Source organism: Physeter macrocephalus, chromosome 4, assembly GCF_002837175.3.
Source record: "Physeter macrocephalus isolate SW-GA chromosome 4, ASM283717v5, whole genome shotgun sequence".
Lineage (NCBI taxonomy): Eukaryota > Metazoa > Chordata > Mammalia > Artiodactyla > Physeteridae > Physeter > Physeter macrocephalus.
Window position 1 is genome coordinate 117,294,954 of NC_041217.1, and position 22,795 is coordinate 117,317,748.

General features: G+C 41.2%; 1 protein-coding gene and 1 pseudogene across 2 annotated transcripts in view; one reads left to right on the forward strand and one right to left on the reverse strand.

The window, feature by feature from the left end:
- ST6GALNAC5 (ST6 N-acetylgalactosaminide alpha-2,6-sialyltransferase 5) overlaps positions 1-22,795 on the reverse strand; it is a 169,337-nt gene that overhangs the window by 79,019 nt on the left and 67,523 nt on the right. The gene's annotated exons all lie outside the window — the stretch shown is intronic.
- Positions 11,725-13,906, forward strand: LOC102990105 (transcription initiation factor TFIID subunit 9-like; annotated as a pseudogene).

The window sequence follows — 22,795 nt, forward strand, 5'->3', positions numbered from 1 at the left end:
AGGGAGACGCAAGAGGGAGGAGATATGGGGATATATGTATACGTATAGTTGATTCACTTTGTTATAAAGCAGAAACTAACACAACAATGTAAAGCAATTATACTCCAATAAAGATGTTAAAAAAAAAATTTGTTCCTTACCCCAGGACAAGGAAAACCACTGAAGGGCTTGTCCAAGGGAGGGTGACATCATTCAATTTTCATGTCCCCCTGCCTTATTTATTTATTTACATCCCAGGGTCATGTGTTGTGCCATGAATAATAACTGTAAACAGAATAACTCACAGAAGTTCAAATAACATCAGACCTTTTGAATGTGCAATACAGAGATTCTTAATTGAATTCATAATCTAGTCCCTCCAAAAGGGGTTTACTGGCAATGCCCAGGCACCAACTTGGGTGGCTGTTTTGGGGCATACCCATATAATATATATTTTAAAGGGGGGTACTAATGGTCTTGTTTTATTTTTTCACCACTTCTTGAGCAAAATGAAGAGGGCTTAACATGTTACAGAGTCAGCCTAGAGAGGCTGCAGAGCACACAAATGCTCCTAGTCTCATTTCTGCTCAGGTGCCTTTGATTTCCTCATCAGTCTCCAAAGAAAAGTAAACTGCTTTTGATGTAACACCTCCTGAGGTTTCAAGATAGAGGCTTTCGGAGGTGATGGAATAGTCCCTGAGAACCTACTTTGCGCAGGACTCCTGCAGGGAGCACTGGGAGAGAAGGAGGTAGGAGTTGCTCATGAGAAGTTAAAACCTTCATGAAGAATTTGGGACATAAACAAGTGTTTAACAACGTGACATTGCATAAAGCTGTTCCGAGGAATCTGGTGAGCAGCCAGCTTTGAAGGACAGTTGGTCCTCAAAAAACTCAGCAGAAATGAAAGCCTCAAGTGCCAAGAGGCTGCCATTCAACCTCTGTAAGAATTTACAATAGAGCCCTACCCTGCCCTTGTCCATTTTGTGCTTCAAAAAGCATCAACCACATTTGGACAAGGCCCTAGATTACCGATCATCTCTCTAAGCATCTGTCCATTTCTAAGAAAACTAGGCCACGATTCCTTATGTTCTACTGTGCCTACAGGCCAGAACAGAAGGTCTAGATAAGCAAGCCAAAAGCAAGCAGAACTTCAGAAGAACTCAAGGGTTAAAGCTAAAAAGCAAATCACACACACAAAAAGAGAAATACATAGATATAAATAGATATAATTATGCTACCACTGTAGCTTTAAAATAAGAAAAATATATCATTGTGTTTACATTAAAATATCAAGAAAGTAAGAATAAATATATGCAGACTTTGAGTTTCTATACATTAACTAAATATGGATCTCTCTACATGTGTCCTCCAGAACCTACAGAGATCAATAAGGAGAGCAAATAAAACCACCCATAACCCCTGTCTACTGCATAACTAGAAGACAGAGGATGCTACAAATCCCAGTTTACACGGAGCTAGGAAAGAAGAATCTGGAATCTGCAGAGCCAGCACTGAAGACTTGCTGGAGCTGAGAATTGTCTGGAGAATGCTTGGGAAAAAGGAGAAGGCAGCAGGCCTGGCAGTGTAAGAGCACAGATAAAATCATTCTTAGCAGGAAAATGTCACACTCTGAAAAGATAAACACTGACAAAAGTCTATAATCTGTTGGATCAGGACACCATTACTGGACACACAAATGGAGGGGGCTGCCCAGAGGTGGAAGTCTTGGGAAGGCACCTTTTTGGGGAGATGAGAGGGGTCCTTAAAGCCCAGGTGATGAAGCAGAAGGAGAAAGCAAGATGAGGGGTCCATCAGAAAAGAACGGTTAGGTACAACCCCCCACCAATAAAAGGTGCCATCTAGTTTTGAAAAGCGCTCTTAAGTGTATCAGCAGAAGACAGTGCTCTTGAACTAAGAAATTAAGTGAGCCTCCCCAAAATCTTACCACTGTCTGCACAGAATCACCTGTTGTTGCTGATTCAGGAAAATGCAAGACTATTCAAAGGTAAAATAGCAGATATCATCCCTACAGAGTCACAGTAAGACCATGGAAATCGAGAACCAAAATATTTCAGCAGGTGAAAATTCTTCCCCCCCAAAAACTACAAAGTAGAAGAAAAACTGTAACACAAACCCCAGCTGAATTAAATGTCCATAAAAAAGCACTTTGTATATTTTAAAAAAACCTCTAGCCAGAAATACAAAAGCTCAGGGCTTCCCTGGTGGTGCAGTGGTTGAGAGTCCGCCTGCCGATGCAGGGGACACGGGTTTGTGCCCCGGTCCGGGAAGATCCCACATGCCGCGGAGCGGCTGGGCCCGTGAGCCATGGCCGCTGAGCCTGCGCGTCCGGAGCCTGTGCTCCGCAACAGGAGAGGCCACAACACTGAGAGGCCCGCGTACCGCAAAAAACAAAAAAAAAAAAACAAAAAAACCCAAAACAAACAAACAAAAGAAATACAAAAGCTCAGAACAGAAATGGGCAAATTTTCAAAAGACAATGTGAAACAGTAATTGGTTGAACAGGGAATCATGGGCACCCCATCACAAGGGGGAGAGCTGGCTCTCAGAACCTCAGCCAAGAGATTATATTTAGCTTCACTAATAATGCAGCAAACAGACATTCTCAGCCTCCTGGTGTGATGTACTAGGGGGACACAATACGGTATCATCTGTGTAGTATTCTTTCCAAAAACATTTAACCTGAATCTAATCATCAAGAAATAATCAGACCAATCTAGAATATGGGATATTCTCGAAAATAACTGGCATGGACTCTTCAAAAATGTCAGTGACATGAGAAAAAAGGGGGAGAGCACTCGTCTAGTAAAAGGAGACTATAAAGAGACATAATAAATAAATGCAGTGTCTGATCCTTTATTCGATCCTGATTTAGAAAAAACCATCAGCTAGAAAGAATATTTTTGGAATAAACGAGAAAATTTAAATATGGTCTGTATCTCATATAAATCATGGTTCAAATGTTAAATTTATTATGTTGTGGTAATTATATTGTGATTATGTAGAACGATTTTTTTTTTCTTAGCTGAAGATATCAGCTGAAGTATTTGTTGTGGTATCAAGTCTAGTACTAACTTTCAAGTGGATCAACAAAATCTGTGTGTGGATAGATGCATGTGTGCACACATGGATGGATAGAGTTAAAGATAAAACAAAGGTGTCAAAATGTTAATAATTAATAAATGTAGGTGTGCTGGGTTAAACAGTCCCCCTAAAATGCACATTTACCCAGAAGCTCAGAATGTGACCTTGTTTAACAATAGAGTCTTTGCAGAGTAATTAGTTAAATTAAAATGAGGTCATACTGGATAAGGGTGGGCCCCAAACCTAATATGGTTCTTAGAAGAGGAGACATAGAGACACACAGTGGAGAAGGCCGTCGTGACCGAGGCAGAAATTCGAGGGATACAAGCCAAGGAATGTCCAGGGCTGCCAGCAATCACCAGACGTCAGGAAGAGGCACAGAATTCTTCCCCGGAGCCTTCAGAGGGAGCAGGGCCTACAGACACCGTGATTTTAGACTCCTAGTCTCCAGAACTGTGAGAGAATAAGTGTCTGTTGTATGAGTTACCCAATTTGTGGTGATTTGTTCTGGAAGCCCCGGGAAACTAATACGGTAGGTACCGGTTAAAAGTGTCCAGTGAAAATACTTTGGGTTTTCCCCGTGAGTATGAAATATTTCAAAATCAGAAGTTGGGAAAAAATAAAAATAAATAAAAATTAAAAATTTTTAAACTTATGCATAGAAAAAGATCAAGGACATACACCAATCAACCAAATTTATCTCCCCGTAGTTGTAGAGTCCCTGCCCCTCAGTGACCTCAGAAATCCTCTTGCTCTCTATGTTAAAAAGTGAGCTTAATCATCTCCCTCCCTCCTTCCCAAATATATGCTTGGTACCTTATGAGACTTTGGTTATTGGGTAGAACCGCCAGATGTGGAGAAATGGGGAGATGATTGGGAATAATACTGCTGAGTCATGGAAATGCAGTTGGCCTTCAATAGAAGTGAGTGGAGCGAAGGTTCTAAAAAGAGGGTAAAGGGACAAAAGAGATCCTCTATTCACAAGAGTGCTAGACAGCATCACTTAACAAGTCAAAGTATGAGCAAAGTCAATATTGGACCTGGACTGGGACAAAGAAACAAAGAAGGTGTTGGCTTCACATAGAAAGGGACGTGCCAGGTGAGGAAAGGGGTTGGACCTGTCACTAGGCTTTCTATCATCTAAGAAGGTTATTTAGTCTGTGGACTTGGAACTGGTCTTCCTGGGTCTGGATTCAGGTTGTTTCTTACTCTGCCTCTGTGAGTTTAGAAAACTGGGGATAATAATCGTACTTTTGCAGGGTTGTTGTAAGAAATGTATCTGCAAAGTACTAAGGAGAGTTCCTGCCACCCAGCATTATGCACGTTTAAGCTGGACATTCTTTTTGAATCTCGGGCCTGGGATAGGTAACTGGCTTCACCCGTTAGTCTCAAACCATGGTGGATGCAGAAGCAGTGACTTAGAGTTTAACCCTGAAATTTTGGAATGATCACGCCCAGTGTTTCAAGGTATAGGGAAAAGAATTCTGCAAATGGTACAACCACAGATAAAATTTTATTTTCTCCTTAGAAGTGTTTGTAATTTTCCAAATGTTTTACTATAAGGTAGTGCCAATTTGATAGTCAGAAAAAATGAAAGAACTAGCCATGTACCTCTTACTCCTCATCTTCCCATTGAAAAAATGGAGGTAGTAGAGATAGTGGTGGGGAGGAAAGATTATGCATTTTGATTTACCTTTTTTTTTTTTTTTTTTGGTGGTACGCAGGCCTCTCACCGCTGTGGCTTCTCCCGCTGCGGAGCACAGGCTCCGGACGCGCAGGCTCAGCGGCCATGGCTCATGGGCCCAGCCGCTCCGCGGCATGTGGGATCTTCCCGGACCGGGGCACGAACCCGTGTCCCCTGCATCGGCAGGCGGACTCTCAACCACTGTGCCACCAGGGAAGCCCTATGCGTTTTGTTTTAAAGAATAAGAACATCAGTTAAGAAGCAGAAGCGCTCAGATGTTCAGATGTCCCGCAGCCCCTGCCCCAGACCAGCACAGGCAGCTGACACTGGGGCTGGTTGCTCAGTAGGTCAGGGGAGACTCAGTGGAAAACTCGTAAAAAGTTTTACAAAAAGACTCAGGTTGACTTTAGTGAATTATTCTGATGAAAATACATAAGCTCAAAGAGGAAAGCAAAAGGACATCAACAAGTTTGGATGTTTATTTAATGTGGATTTATGGGCTTCATTACAAAAAAACATTGATTGACAATAACTTACTTCCAATCAAAACCCAATGTGTATATAGTTGAAAATAAAATTGATAAACACTTCAGCACTAATTGCACTGTCCCAGGTTTCAGAACTGTAGACCCCTAAGTACTTTTTCGTAATTTAGTCCATTTTTAAAAGGGCACAATGACTAGGGAGTATGGTAGAAAAATGTTATTAAAAATATAAGTATGCGAAGCATCTGACTTAATGACTACCATATTGATTGCTGAATTTATCCGTCTCTATGTAAACAAATTAAACAAATCCCTGCTTGACACACATGATGGTCACAGATTCTTAGACACTTAAGAATCTTAAGAGGGCCCTTAAAGTATATCCAATTCAGCTCTCTATGCAAAGCAGGCATTATAACGCAATGTAAGTAATGAGTAGTCAGGCCCTCAGATGAGGTCTTCAGATCTCTGTCTGAACCACCCTCGTATTACCCAAAGCTGTAATAAAAAAATAGCTACCATTTAGCACACTCTATGCTAGGAACTGGGTTCTTTGCTTGTCTGTTTCCTTTATGCCACTTATCACAATTGTAACACCATTTTTCACTAGTGTGATTTTTATTCATTGTCTAGCTTTCCACTGGACTGTAAATCTTTGAGGGCAAAAATTGTGATGACTTTGCTTGCTGCTGTATCCCTAATCCCTTCTACATAACCTGGAACTCATCAAGTATTTGTTAAATTAATGAACACAGCTTTGGATTCTTCTCCCAATTTTAACACTACTGGAATCTAAAGGTCATTGAGGTGTTCCTCAAAGCTGATAAATGTCAGTGCCAAGAATCAGACCCAGCTTCATTTGACCACAGAGGCCATGACTGTCCTACCAAACTTCTTGGCCACCCAATTAGTTTAAAGGGAACCTATGAATTAAGCAATTTCAAATTAATAGCACGAATTACATTCAATTCCTGCTCCCTCTCTCCAAAGCTAATAAAATGTGAATTTCAAATCTGAGTTTTAATTTTCTACAAGATGGTACTAATGCCACCTCTGGGCCTTGGTGCTTTTCTAATGCTTTACGTTATATATTTCAATGTTTACACATGCTCACCATCCCTAATCATCTCTATGGCTGTCTTTTTTCCTCTAAACAGAACCTTACAACACAGTTTAAATCAATGGTGTGCTGCAGTCAGCCTGTACTGGCTCCCAGAACCCATGGTTAAATTTTCAGGGAGTTTGTGAGCTGGATGTCAAGCCACAGCCATTATTAAAAATTAAACCTACAAGAAAATAAATTATATGAAAAACAAATGAAATTTCAGTGGAGAAAAATAAGCTTTTAAATAAATGGTGCTGGAACAATTGGACATCCATGGGCAAAAAAATAGCTTTGACTTAAAACCTCATACCATACAAAAATATTAACTCAAAATGGATTGTGGGTTTAAATTTAAAATGTAATATTTAAAAACTTTTATAAGAAAACATAGGAGAAAATCTTTAGGATCTAAACCTACACGAGGAGTCCTGAGACATGACATTAAAGGCATGATCCATAAAAGAAAGAATTGATAAATTTACCATCATCAAAATTTAAGATTTTTGTGACCCTTTTAAGAGGATGAAAAGATAAGTTAGAGACTGGGAGAAAAAACTTGCAAACCACATACCTGACAAAATTCTTATATCTAGATGGTATAAAGAATTCTCAAAACTCAACAGTAAGGAAACAAAAAAATCCAATTAGAAAATGGGTAGATGATATAAAGAGGCATTTCACCAAAGAGGTGATACGGGTGACAAACAAGCACATGAAAAGATGCCTAACATCATTAGCCATTAAGTAATGCAAATTAAAATCACAATATCGAGGGAGGAGATATGGGGATATATGTATATGTATAGCTGATTCACTTTGTTATAAAGCAGAAACTAACACACCATTGTAAAGCAATAATACTCCAATAAAGATGTTAAAAAATAAATAATTAAAATCACAATATCACTATTCAACTATTAAAATAGCTAAAATGAAAAATAGTAACAACACAAAATGCTGGCAAGAATGCAGAGAAGATTGATCTCTCATACATACTGGCAGGAAAGTAAAATGATACAACCACTTTAGAAAATAATTTCCAAAATAATTTGGAAAAAGTTACTTGTACTTTATCAAATGACTCAGCAGTCACACTCTTGGTCACATCCCAGAAAAATGAAAAATTACTTTCACACAAAAACCTGTACACAAATATTTATGGGAGCTCTATCCATAACAGTAAAAATCTGGAACAAATCAAATATCCATCAGTGGGTGAGTGGTTAACCAAACTGGTACACCCACACGATGGAACACTGCTTAGCAATCAAAAGGAATGATACATGAAACAAAGTTCAGGGAATTATACTTAGTGAAAAAAAGTCAGTATCAAAAGTTTATGTAATGTATGGTTCTATATTTAAAACATTCTGGATACTTATTGTTATATTCACAATAGACATGGAGAACAGATTAAGGGTTATGAGAGACGAGGATGGAGTGGTGACAATCTAAAGAGAAAACGCAAGGGAATTCCTTTGTGATGATGGGACATTTATGTATCCTGAATGTCCTGGTGGTTATACAAATCTATACATGGGATAAAACTGCACACATACCACACATATACACAAACACACACACCCAACAAATGAATCCATATAAAAATGGTGATAGCTGATTAATGTCTTTAGTAGTATTGTATGAGTCTCAATTTCCTGTTTGTGATATTGTATTATGGTTATATAAGATGTCAACACTGGGGGAAGCTGGGTAAGGGGTATGTGGGACCCTGTACTATTTTTGCAAATTCCCATGTGTCTATAATTACTTCAAAATAAAAAGTAAATGAAACAAATGCAGAAGAAATAAATACTTAAGACATCACTTTCTAATTGCTTTACAACATTTTAGTATTAACTATGCCTTGAAGTTATTCACATTCACTCTATGCTGGTTATATTAGTCAGCTCAGGCTACCATAACAAAACACCAGAGACTGAGTGGCTTAAACAACAGACATTTGTCACAGTCTTGGAGGCTGGGGAGTTCACGATCAAGGTGCTGGGCAGATCTGGCTGCTGGTAAGAGCTCTTTTCCTGGCCTGTAGATGACAGTCTTCTAGCTGAGGCTGTGTCCTTACATGGCAGAGAGCAAGCAAGCTGTGGTGTTTTTTCCACTTCTAATAGGGACACTAATCCTATCATGGGAGCCCTACCCTCATGACCTCATCTTAATTTAATTACCTCCCAAAGGCCCCACCTTCAAATACAATCACACTAGGAGTTAGGGCTTCAACATACAAATTTTAGGGGGATACAAACGTTCAGTCCATAACAGTGAAATATCATACAAGTTCTACTACTATGCCTCTCTTCCCTACTCTGCATTCAATGATATCTCATTGGTAGCTGGGAACCAGCCATATGAGAGTGTTTATATCACAGAAATGAGTACGTACTACAAATCAGAACTTGGTTTATTGTACAGCTGATTGCAAAAAGAGTAATGGAGAAAATGTTAATATTGTAAATTAAGCTTTAAAGTGTGCTATGTCTGTAACCATTACATCATGAATAGCATCAAATTGAAAAACCAGTCTTCTATTAGTTAAAAACTATTGTTTGATTCTGCAAAGAAGTTGCTCACGTTTTGATTCAGGTTTGTCCTGAGTGAGAAAAGTTCCAACATTGGTCTTTTTTGTTTCTCTTTCTTCTAATTAAGTAACCAAAAATATCAACCACATTCATGTTGGGACTATACTCATTCATTAATTGCAACCACAGATTGTCTACAGACACAAGAATTTTGCAAATATCAATGAAAGCATTCTGTGAGGACCAGTTGGCTATATGGAATTTACAACAAAGCGTATTGTATATTAGTATCTTATTAGTAGTAGTATTAGTATTTTATTATTATTTCTAAAGTGTGTACTGCCTTTATAGCAATAAAATTCATAATAACCTGAAGCATGGACATGTGCACATTTTAAAAGAGTGCTAGTATGTAAACATTTACTGGCACAACACTAGTTTAAGTCCAATCCTCTCTCTTTGTTCTTACTTCAGTGGAGACAAATCACCACTCCCCTTTAAAGCGGTGATATAGGTTACCTGTGCCACATCAGGATTTTACCATTTGCAGATGTTCTGTTTCTGGGAGACCGATTTGACTCCCTGTATGTTCAGATATGTATGTTCAGCATCAATGACCTCCTACAACTGTAAACCCTTTTGACTTTACAGGAAGATGCTCTAGTTTCTCCCATGAAGAGTCTCTCACTGTGGGCTGGGTCAGTTCCACTTTGCTTTTAGGTTAGACACCAAATTTACAAGTTTTCTGGTGGTTTTTCCATTTCTTTTGGTGTAGCAATATCTGAAAGCAAGATTTCTTTACGACTGGTGGTTCATGGGATCAGTCACCTTGCGCCTTTACCTACTAAATATTTTACACTCAGTGTCCCTTTGCTGTGGCATATACTGGTCAGAGATCAAACTTCCCAACCGATTTGCTGTTGGTTCCATGTGTAGCTACTTTCGGGCTCTGTGCTTTATTCTGGAAGGCCCTTCACCCCGATTCCAGTGCCCAGCACCTACCCTTCTATCGAGGTTCAGTTCAGCTACCTTGCCTTTCCTTTCCTAATCCATTCAGTATGGAAAAAAAATCATCCTTTTCTCTGAATTCCTCAATATAGCCAAATCTTTCTTCTGACATCTTCTCCCTTATACTGCTGTCACATATATCTGTGGCTTATGTCAGAGGTTTCTATTATCTCTTTAAGGAACAGCTCTTCCCTAATTTATTTCTAAATCCCACCATGGTGACCAGTTTAATGCCCGTACATAGTTCAGACTTTTGAAAAATTGGTTCAGCGGAATGAGTGGGCTATATGTTACCAAATGAACAAGTGAGTTCATCTCCTTAAGCCTCAGTTTTCTTACTTGTAAGTTAGGAATGATAATAAAGAGATTATATCTTATAGTTATTGTAAAAAACAGAGCTAAGATATATAAAAAGACTAGCACAGTGCCTGGCCAATGGTGGCTGCTCAATAAATGGTGTGTGTGTGTGTGTGTGTGTGTGTGTGTGTGTGTGTGTGTGTGTGTGTAATACATAGGATACACATATAACATAAATATGTGGTATATATAATTACCATTTTTGGCACTATCATTACCATATGACTATTATTGATACCAGGTTCAAGTTTCAGTGAGTGTGTCTATGAATGCTCTAGCACAGTGTGGTGTAAGAGCTTAGGCCTGTAAGTCAGGAGTCAGACAGAAGATGCAAGTTTTCATCTCAGTTCTGCCCAGTGTTCACGATCTTGGGCTAGTCAACCTCCCTGGGCTTCAGTTCCCTCATCTGCAAAATATGTGTGTGAATGCAAGGAGAAGGCTGAGCCTCTTTGAAGGTCTGTACCTCCACAATACCACGTGGCAAGTCCCCTTGGGTGAACTGGGCTCCCAGTGACAGGCAGCACACTGCCTTCAATAACTGCCTCTCTCTAAACCCTCAGCCACGGGCTAAGTACCCTTTGGCAAGGCTGTCTCGGTGATGTACGCATGGGTGCAGAGGTCCCCAGCCATTCCACTTGTTGACTTTACTGGCTGGAGAAGGATTGTTTCCTTCTTCATTCTGTGACTACAGTGAGCATTTGGAAGTTGTAGGGGAAAAAAATCAATGCCAAAGAGTTCTGGAGGTGACGTATTTCTTACTTTTTCTCTTGGCAAGTCACTGCGGGGGGGATGCCTCTCAAGTTGATCACTCTGATGACAGTGCACCAGTGCATCCTCCCCGCAGACCCCATGTGACACAGGGCTGGGGACCTCAATTACAGAGGCAGGAACACAGAAGTCCAGAATAACAGGGCGTCTCAGCTGGGAGAGGCCTGTCTAGTCTAAGCATTCGATTTTACACATGAGGAAACTGAAGGTCAGAAGGGCCAAAGGACTCCTTCAAGGTCGCAGAGCTAGTTAATGGAAGAGGTGGGTCTAGGAAGTGCACCTCCTGGAGTCCCGGCTCACAGCTTCTGCTCTCACTTCAGTCCCACCTGCCGTGGGCCAGCATCACGGCCGGCCAGGAGCCTCTCGGATGGCAAAAGTGAGTTCCAAACAGGCACCAATGAACATTGTCTTCTCCCCTGCCCCCCAGGTCTCAAATAAAATCTGACTGTTGGAGAGAGTTGAAGCTGGCTTTGGGAAAAACTAATTCCAATTTTTAACTCCCATGAGAACAGTGAAAATTGTTGTCTTTAATGTATATGCCACCCCATCCTGGATGTGATTATTCAGGAGCAGTGAGCAACTGGTGCCTCAGGGGCCCTTTTCCTTTTCTGGCTGAGCACAGACCCAGCGGTGCACCTCAGGGCGTGGCTTGCAAGAAACAGTAGTTATGTTTCCTGTAACGCATCTGCCCAGACTCAGATGGCAGCTGCTGACCGTGAGCTCCTAGAGAAGAGTACAGCCCAAGCGTCAACCTGGCACAAGAGCCGGCACCTGGAAGACATTCAAAATGTTGGTTGGATGAGTCCAGAAAGTGTCACTCATGCTGGTGACCCCAATGTCACAGAATATGTAGAATATGAAAAGGCTCTTTTCATATAATAATAGCTGCCCTTTAACAAATGAAGATGAGGTTGAAAACGAGTCATTTGAGCTTAAGGAAGCTTATGGTTCTTGATATGTTTTGGAGCAAGAAAATCAGACATACACTTTATCAGATTCACTATAGTGGGAGTAGTCACACGGGAGGAAGGGAAGTAGGGTGAGAAGTATATTCTTGTTTATAGTCTTATTTCAACAGTTTTCGTTCTCTCTTTTTTCACTCATTAATAAAATGATGTGTGGGATGACCTGGAGTCTCTAACATTGGAATATGGTACCATTCTGGAATTCTGTGCTCTGGGGCTTAGTAGGAGATGTAGTGCTCCCATTCACTCTCTCTCTCTCTCGTTCTCACTGGCCAGTTCTCTTTCTTTGGGGGGTTGTTGGTTCTGAGGAGGGAAATCAGGGAGCTGATCACTAAGGTGGGAGGAGCTTACAGGAGTCAGAAAGTCTTCCGGGGCAGAGACGTCTAAGTCCCACTTCATGTCCCCTGCTGGCCCAAACTCCCTTAGGTTGGGATAATGTGGCTGAGTTACAATCAATGAAATGTGGGGGAAGTGTCACGAGGGCACTTCCCGGCCCCTACAGACATGTGGGGAAACTTCTAGCTTCCTCTTTTCTTGACACAGCAACCTTGCAGGCTGCAGGATAGGAGAAGGTCACCTGATTCACTCTGGACTTTGAGTGCAGAATAAAATCCTCAGTGTCTTAAACAATTTACTCATTGAGGTTTATTTATTACTGAAGCATAGCCTACCTTATCCTGACATTTCTTCTAATTTATCAAGCCCATTTCGTCTGAGGATGACAGGGTGGGGCAGAATGCAGGTCAGGAGACTTCTTCAGGATTCAATGTTTTGCATTTTTTTTTAGAGATCCTCTCCTGTTATCCTGCTTAGAAACATGAATGTGTCAGTGCAGGACACAGGGATTTGAGGGGAATTTATACACATGCCCAAATTTTCTCTTCTGGACCTAGTTTTCCCCAAGTGCTCCTTTCTTGTTTTAATATGTACTAAAAAAAACCCCTTATAAGATAAAAGATAAACTTTGAAGGTGAATTAAATACTTTGGTAAACTTTCAATAGTTTTGTAACTTTTTCATAATCATGATCTTTTAACTTTAACAATCCCTCATTTAAAGTTACTAACTTTCCTTAAGAAAACAGGGGATAACTTCATGACATTGGTCTTGGCAGTGATTTCATGGACCTGACATCAAAAGCAATGGCAACAAAAGCGAAAATAGACAAGTGGGATTACATCAAACTAAAAAGCTTCTGCACAGCAAAGAAAACAATCCTATCTCCTGTCTCATTTCTTTTTCCTACTCAGCCTTTCATCCCCACTCCTTCCTTCTGAATTACATAGCCTTATGGTAAATCATTTTAATGTGCAGATTAATTCTGGGTCTTCATGTCCTGTCTGCAGCTGACAGAAATGAAGGTAATGAAGGAAGAGAAGATTCTGAGTCATTTACCTCTCCCCAACCAACAGATATTTTATTAGATATCACAAAGCAAAGAAATCAAACCCCTTTGCCATTGATCAAGCCATGTTCAGGCTCTAGATTGCCAACTGGTAGATACTCCTTGACTGCTCCAAATTATAGATTTAAGTCTTTACAAAACAGGGATCTACTTCTGTGAGAAGAAGAACAGTTCTGCAGTAAAGTGTTGGTTCAGTTATTAGCAGACCAAGTACTCCCACACTTGGCACACCAACCCCACACACCATGTCTGTGTCAACTAAAGTAGGGACTCCAGTGTCCCTCAAAGGGCAAAGGTTCACAGTACAGATGCCCACTTCACAATCCCCAGCTGTGAAAGCATCAATTCCTGCAACATCAGCAGTTCAGAATGTTCTAATTAATCCATCATTAATTAGGTCCAAAGACATTCTTATTACCACTAACACGGTGTCATCACAAAATACTGCCAGTGAATCATCAAATGCATTGAAAATAAAATGTCAAGATGATGATGACCATGATAATTTGTAATCTAGCCTTGATGCATGTAACATGCATACTTGGTTTTAAATCCATTGTACTGAGGTTAAACGTGCATGCTGGATGTTTCCAAGCTGTGTTTTAGAAAAACAGTATTTAATGAGTAAATATGGTTATCATACTTTTCAATTAAAAAAAAAAGAAGATGCCAATTGAGTTTCTTACTACAACATCTGAAATAAAAACTAATTGTCCTCTTGCAAAAATAAATAAATAAAGTTACTAATTTAGTTTAAAGAGCTGTTGAAATAAATGTCTAGGTCCAAGATGGTGCTGCTTCTGCCTGGGGTGCCATGTCAGCAAACTGAAACATGTAACTTTCAAGTCCCTATAAATGTTCCACTTGACCAGAAATGCAGTATATCCAGTCAACCAATCCCCACATGCCAAGCCAACTCAGGGCTCTATACATATTCCCTTTTCCTTATTCATTTAAATTTTCTCTTCTCTATTCCTCATTCTTTATCCTATAAAATCTTCCTGCCTTCCAGTCCATTTTGAAGTTCTCTGGATCCTTGGGAATGGAGACTGCTCACTTCATGAAGTGTTAAATAAAGTATGTATCATCTAAATTTTCTTCTTTAATTATTTTAAGAGAGCTTAATCTCTACTTATTTCCTGTTACATGATAGAGAAGAAATTTCTTTTTTAAAATAAATTTTATTTATTTATTTATTTATTTATTTTTGGCTGCTGCATGCAGGCTTTCTCTAGTTGTGACAAGTGGGGGCTACTCTTCGTTGTGGTGCGCGGTTTTCTCATTGCGATGGATTCTTTTGTTGCAGAGCACAGGCTCTAGGTGCACGGGCTTCAGTAGTTGTGGCTTGCGGGCTCTAGAGTGCAGGCTCAGTAGTTGTGGCCCACGGGCTCAGCTGCTCCGCGGCATGTGGGATCTTCCTGGACCAGGGCTCAAACCCGTGTCCCCTGCACTGGCAGGCAGATTCTTAACCACTGCGCCACCAGGGAAGCTCCCAGAAAAAATGTTTTTAAAGCTACAGGATACAGCTTTTAGGCCAGGATTATTTATATTATCATCAACCTAGATGTATAAAATATTATTCATCCTAAACTTCAGTTAATGTCTAATGAAAAAAAAGCAAATTCAGGAATTCTCAAGCTGGTTGCATTTTAATTCTCAAAGTTAGTCTGTTGCTAATAAATAAATTATTGTTATGAATTTGAATTGTTGCCCATGCAGACTGTAATCATGGATAACTGAGTAAATAAAAATGTGTTTGAGTTTGGCTCAGTACATTTTATAAGCCTAGAATTTCACAAGAGGAACTGAACTCAGCTAGTACTTCTGAAACCGGGGTCCCTGCTAAAACTGAGTTCCCCTGACAAGTATGATTAACCTCTCTATCTAAAACTTAATTCCCTTTCTTGTCCCACCCCTGTTCCCCTCAGGAGTAAGAAGTATTAAAGAAAAGGGGGGATTGAAATTGAGCAGGACCCTGTGAGGCCCTCCCATGTACAAAAGCCTCTGTGTCCCCCACCCTTTCTTGTCTGTAGAAAAGATTTTAGTCTCCTATGCCTTCCCTGAGTTCCAAAGAGAAGACTCAAACAGTTACTAATTAGAGAAGTGATGGAATGCAGAAACAAAGGAAAAGCAATTAAACAAGATAGCTTGAACAACAGTTCAGTGATAAGACAGAGTCCTCCTGAAGGAATATACATAACAATCTGATGCATATCTTTGAGTTGTTATGGAGAAATTAAGACCCCTGACCAGGTGGAGGATGGTGACAACATGCTGACCCCAGTCTGGTTGGAACCAGAAAGTTGATTGAGATTCCTGAAATTCCACCTTGTCACCTAACTACCACCCCAATCAAAAGAAAGTCATGCAGCCTGCAACCCTCACCCCAAATGTTGCCTTTAAAAACCTTCCCTGAAAACCATAGAGGAATTTGGGTCTTTTGAGCATGAGCTGCCCATTCTCCTTGCTTGGCGCCCTGCAAATAGACACTGTACTTTCCTTCACAGCAGTTTTGTGTCAGTTGATTGGCTTTGCTGGGCGGTGGGTGGGTGAACCCAAGTTTGGTTCAGTAACACTTCCATATACTAATTCATATCTACTTAATTTTGTAATTTGGTAGGATGCCAACCTATCCATTCAGGGATAGGCACATCTATTTGAAAGTAGTTTAGTTACATGTACAAAAAAATGTATGTCTGCTTATCCTTATGTACATAGAATGCACCATTAAATTTATACTCAAAAACATGAATCCCAAATCATGAATCCCAAATCACTTAAATTCCTAGGTAAAGTCATCTAAAGTATTAAAACTAAACAACTTAAACTTTTTTATCATCCACAAACCATTCTGGCCCACTCTTGCAAAAAAAGCTCACAAGGCAATTTGGGTTGGAGGCATTTTTCTTCTTTAACTCTTCCAAATGCAGCTTTGTATTAGCATGCTCAATAAAGCAAGTAACACTTCCACTTGATTGCTTGAGACCATTCTTGACCCTCATTTCATTCTAGTTGGAGGTAATTACTTGCTGCTAATGCAAAGTGCTAAAGACAGCCTTAAATTCTGTTGAATTATTATGTAGATTGGGAATCAGACGTCTCCAATTTTTCTCTTAAAACAGCACCATAACTCTAATTTCTACTTGGTCAAATTCAAAAGTCTACCTATTTTTTTTTTTTTTTTTTTTTGTGGTACACGGGCCTCTCACTGTTGTGGCCTCTCCCGTTGCAGAGCGCAGGCTCTGGACGCGCAGGCTCAGCAGCCATGGCTCACGGGCCCAGCCACTCGACGGCATGTGGGATCTTCCTGGACCGGGACACGAACCCGTGTCCCCTGCATTGGCAGGTGGATTCTCAACCACCGCACCACCAGGGAAGCCCCAAAGTCTACCTATTTTTGAGTGAAAACTTCTTACTTAAAATAAGATATTGGTCCTGGACCTGGTGGAGGAAATGGGTGAGTTTCTTTGGGAATGAGGTCAGGAATGAATAAGTCAGCAATAAGGGAGGTGAAGTATATACTTTCAGGATCTAATATACCTCAGAATTGTGGAATGTAGCTCTTACTCTTTTTTCGTACCTGGTGTACTGAAAATATAATACAAGACTGTTTAGGCAATCTAAGTAGCAACTCTAAATTCAGCCACAGTCACTGGATAAGTTTTTGTTTTATCTGAGTCTAGATGAAAACTCTGAATATCAACTCATTTAAATTCAAACCAGTCATGTCTGTATACTAAGAAGTCATCTCTGGATTAGTAGTATTTACAGTAAAACGGAACAGGGTTTCTCTTAGCCTCATCCCAGGAATGAATAAAAAACAACAGTAAAAGGCTATTTTTTCTGTGAATACCTAAATGTCTTCACAGCCATTACTCCACTCAGAGGAAAAATGATTCTCATAGCACAGCAGGGGGAGAGAATGCTTGGCTTCTATTAAGAGTATGGAGGTTGGGATGCAAAGTTCAGTTGTCAGGAAAGAAACAGTTGCCACAGGCCTGGAGAACAGGAGGAAAATTTACTAATTAGTTCTTCCTAAACCGAGAAGCTTATTGTTTAATTCTCCCTCCTTCACGAGAAAGTAAAGCACAGGATCATATATATTCCTGAAAAGGGTAAATGAAATATCTTCCAAAAATTAAAAAAGATGGCAAATGCAATAATAGAAGCTTAAATATATGGGGTTGTATATTCATTCTTTTTTCACAATGTAGAAAATTTAAGTCTACAAAATGTAGAACTATTTGACACCTGAAAAATTGGAAATAGCAAGGGATGATTTATCACCCCCGTTCCTCCCGGGAGGGCAGGGCCAAGCACATTTTCTACTGCATTCCTACTACTTTCCATTTTCTAAGATTATGCTTCTGGTCTAATCAAAACACTATTTTGACACAGCCTTTTTAATCTTCCTTTTTTTCTCCCGCAAAATCACCTCAGGCGTCACAAACCCATTTTATTGCAAACCGCAATCTTGTACTTAAAGAACAACTCAGCGTTAACCCCGGGCCCTCTGGACACCCTTTATCAGGTTTAGGTGAGTTCTGGAATCTTAGAACTCCCGACGGGGCTCGAGACAGTAAGGAAGGTTTTACAGACCCTCGCCGTGTAGGGCCCACGCCACAGCTGCTTCACCCTGTGACTGTCATGGCACCGGCACTTGTGCTGAGTCAGGAGAGAATCCATTCAACCCCGGTTTCCCAGGAGAACCACTCAGAGTCGGGCCCAAGCTGCCCAGCATCCCCAAGGCAGCAGTGCCACCATCTGTCGTGAGCTTCCTGGCCTCTTTTTTACCAAAGATGGTCAGATGTTCGCCTAAGTTGGTTTTCCTCAATTTGATAAGATTCAAATGTAAGGAAAAGACAATTTCTCCTCAGGTGAATTCTGGGGAGAAAAAGCTATAACGACAGATCCAAAAAAAATGCTGGGGAAGACAAACTGGGAGAGAGAAGCAGAGAGCAGTTTCCAGGGAAAATCGGTGTCATTAGGCTGATGCTAAAATCTCCTGTGAACCTTAAATCTTGCCCTTACTCAAGGAAGATGCTTTACAGGCAATGTGCTAGCTTATTTCCACAAATGAATTCATTTGGAAGGATAGTTTTTCAGATTACAATTCACTCATTCATTCATTTGCTTGCCAGTGAGTATATACTGAATACCTGCATATGCCAGACTCTGTGTAAAGCCCTGAGGATACACAGTGAGCAAATGGACAAACATCCCTACCTCCACGTGGCTCACATTCTCAGAGGTGGGTAGGGGGTGCAGAATAAATAATTAGGGGGATAAGAAAGGATGATAAAGAGGGGGCAATCTAACTTATTCTTGGTACCTTACTTTTTTTTTTTAAGATGTTGGGGGTAGGAGTTTATTTATTTATTTATTTTGGCTGTGTTGGGTCTTCGTTTCTGTGCGAGGGCTTTCTCTAGTTGTGGCAAGCGGGGGCTGCTCTTCATCGCGGTGCGCAGGCCTCTCACTATCGCGGCCTCTCTTGTTGCGGAGCACAGGCTCCAGACGCGCAGGCTCAGTAGTTGTGGCTCACGGGCCTAGTTGCTCCGCGGCACGTGGAATCTTCCCAGACCAGGGCTCGAACCCGTTTCCCCTGCATTAACAGGCAGATTCTCAACCACTGTGCCACCAGGGAAGCCCCTTAAATACTTTTTATACTCAGACTCCTTGGGCCTATGATTAAACAAAAATTCTTTGCTAAACAAAGCTTTCCCTTTTTCATAACGACTATCACATTTCTTAGCTCTGGATCATCTTGACCTATAAACTGTTAGCTGTGGAAGTGACCCAATAGCCATCTATTTCTCTCTTTTAAAAAATGAAAGCAGTTCCACAGGAATTGTTGCCAGCATTCTCAGACAGAACCCAGGACACATTTACTACTAGATTTCTGGCACCGTATATCGGGGGAAGCACTTCTGCATCCTACCAGGATGAAAACTATCACCTTGGGCAGCCTTAGGGTAAGAGAAGCAGCAGTGGCGACACACAGGCCTCCTCTCTTTTTTTTTTTTTTTGCGGTACGCGGGCCTCTCACTGCTGTGGCCTCTCCCGTTGCGGAGCACAGGCTCCGGACGCGCAGGCTCAGCGGCCATGGCTCACGGGCCCAGCCGCTCCGCGGCATGTGGGATCTTCCCGGACCGGGGCACGAACCCGCGTCCCCTGCATCAGCAGGCAGACTCTCAACCACTGCGCCACCAGGGAAGCCCAAGCCTCCTCTCTTTTGATGGGTCTACACTCAAACCCTTGTGCTCCACAGCACATGACGACTAAATAATCTGCTGGGCAGCCACAACCTTCCTGCTGCACCCTACGTGTGCAAACTCACACCCTACTTTCGTTAAAGAACACAATATATATTGTTGTACTCCAGAGAAATCCCATACCATTTGAAATGTGTACAACCCGAAACTTGGCTGCTAACATGTCTTCATATTTTAGAACTGGTCTCCGTGAACTAGATGTACTGTCTTGTCACAATACTGAATTAGAAGCATGAATTAAATACTGAGACATCAGGGTGGGGGGCGGGGGGAAGCTTCTGGTTAAGCTCTCATGTTATTTGTATCTGATTGTTCATGGATGGAATTAGATAGCCTTCTCCCCAGCCTGCTAGAAAGAGCTGTGGTGTTGGGGGCACCTGGATTTAGAAGTACTTCAGGACTGCCTGCTGTAGGCCCTGTCATTATGTGGATGATAATGTGAACTCCTCAGCATGGGAAATTATATGCCAAAAAGATAAACTCAGGTCTATTTTAGAAGGAGCTGCCAACCAACTTTCCTGAATGCTGCCTGTTACATGTTCAGTGCAAACCACTGAGCACAACACTGTATATTTAAGAAGGAACAGAGGTAGTTCCTAAGAGGCTTGTGTGATACAAGAAATTACCCAATGTCTGACTCATCACCCAAGCTTACCGAGTTGACAATCCTGACATTTGGTCACTGTAGCCACAGCTTCTGTATCTTGCCTCCAACTGCTACTTAACTAAAGCTGTGCCCAGTAATGACAATTTTTAGTTAATACAATAAAAATGCTAATTTTTTGAGGCTCCAAATAAAAGTTTTCAGTGAATCTCTACAAGCATAACTAAGCCATCCAGTGAAACCAGCTATGATTGTCAGGCCTACGATTTTTGTGTTTGGATTTTATTTTTATTATGAACCCAAAAAGGCAGGTGGCAGAAAGGTGAGGAGCCAGCGAAGACAAAATAGGTGCACTTCAAAGCTTGTAACTAAGCTTGGCATGAAAGGGAAAGGTGTTTGCAGCTGCCGTGTGGTGTGGACCTACCTTATCATCATTTTCATCAAATGTGAGGTGAGGTATTTCGAAGAGAGGCAGTGTAGGTACAGCAGACCTTTTCCAGCTGGGGCAAAAGACCAGGTTTGGGTTCCCAGTTCACCACTCACTATGTGACTTGGGCAAGTTATTTTACTTCTAAGGATCTCAGGTTTCATCACCCTGAGGGAGCCAGATGACATCATTTCTAAGGTCCCTTCCATTTAATACATGTTTGAAATAGCCTGTCATAAAAAAGCACACTAACGCATGTCTGTGTGAGCTAACATTTATTATTATTTGATATGTACAAGTACCACACTTGTGCTCCATTATGTCAGTCTTATTTATTTATGAAGACTTCAGGGCCTAATAAGCGTAATAATACTGACAACAACTAGTATTTATTGAACATTTATTTCATGCCAGGTTGCATACTAATGGGTCTGACTTTACCTGAACTCAGAAGTCCTTCCTCTCTAACATCTGGTCACCACAGCCACATCTTCTGTATCTTGTCTCCAACTGCTCCTTAAACTAGAGCTGTGCCCCATAATAACAATTTTAATACTCATAATTAAAATGTTAATTCTCTTAAATGCCTCAAATACAAGTTTTAGTGAAACTATACGTGCATGACTAAGCTACAACAACTCAGTGAAGCTGGCTATGGGTGCCAGTCTTATGACTCCTGAGTTTTACACGCATTTGCATGTGCATAACTAAATAATCATCACAGTGACTCTGTGAGGGAGGTACTCTGATTACTCCCATTTTCAGATAAGGAAATTGAGGCCTGGAGAGGTTCATTAACTTATGCAAAGTCATTCAGTAAGTAGGTGGCAGTCATGATTCAAATTCCAGAGACTCACATTTACTGGAATATAAATTCCATGAAAGTAGCAACTAGGTCTGTCTTGTTTGCCTCTGCCTCTCCAGTGCCTGGCACACGGCAGGTGATCAGTAAATACTTGTGGAATGAATGAAGGTCTAACGCATATCCCTTACTCTCAACGACTCTCCCGGATACATCACATAATCAACCCTCTCAGTGATCTTCTAAGAGGCTGCAAGGGAGACCCCACTTGTGAGCACAGGTAGATTAGCATAATTCTAACTCCACTCTTGGAAAACCAAGTGAAACCAGTGCACATTTTGTTGACCCTGGGCCCCCTCCTCCTGCACAAAGGATGATGGAGCTGTGGGATATTTGTGTCAGGGAGCCCAGGTTGGATAAGCCTGCTTCCCTTGGTCTTTGCTCTGGAAATGACATTCCCATTGACAGTGGGTCCTGATTTTGAAAGGAAAAGCCAGCTGGTTGATCAGTTGTGTGAGTGACCATCTCTTGTGGGAGCTATGATTAGTTTTCATCTTGCCTCTGCCTTTTGACCACCAATAAGACTGTTTTGCTTTCCTATCACCAGAACTGGCTCCCTGTTAATGCATTTCCAGCCCTAACTGAAGAGAAATGAGAAGGGAGATGGCGTGAGTGTCCCCACGGCACTCAACCTGCTAACACTAATGTTGAGCAGGGCCATCCATCCTGTTAGAGTTGACAGAGCATCCCTGAGACAAAGCGGATGCCACAGCTGAAGCCACACGCGCCCAGAGTGCAGCCACGTCCATCCAGAACACAAGTATGAGAAGGCAGCCTCCTGGAGGAGAAGTTTGCTGCAAATTGAAAATATTCAGCTCTGTGGAATCCAAGCGGATTGATTGTGTAGTAAATATTTCATTGAGAACATCAGCTGTGGAATTTGGATGCTTAAGTGATGCAGATAATTAAACGTAAATAATTAAAAATTAATAACGTTTGAAATGTTAAGCATAATGAGACAGGCGATATATCAGTAATAAAGGGGTTTCATTCATCCTGAAGATCCGCTCACCGCCTTCAGGGCTGGGTCACAGCAGAGATGGCCTGCGTCAGTTCCTGGCTGTTCCAGGGATGCAACCCTTCATTCCAATTTGGCAAAAGCACTGCCAACAGATGTTTTCTGGTCCTCATCACTATAGCACGGGGATCTTTACAAAGGCTCTATCCAGAGCAGTTACTGGGGTATGTGTGAAGAGGGGCAGGGGAGATTCTGTAAATGTATTGTCAGAAATCACA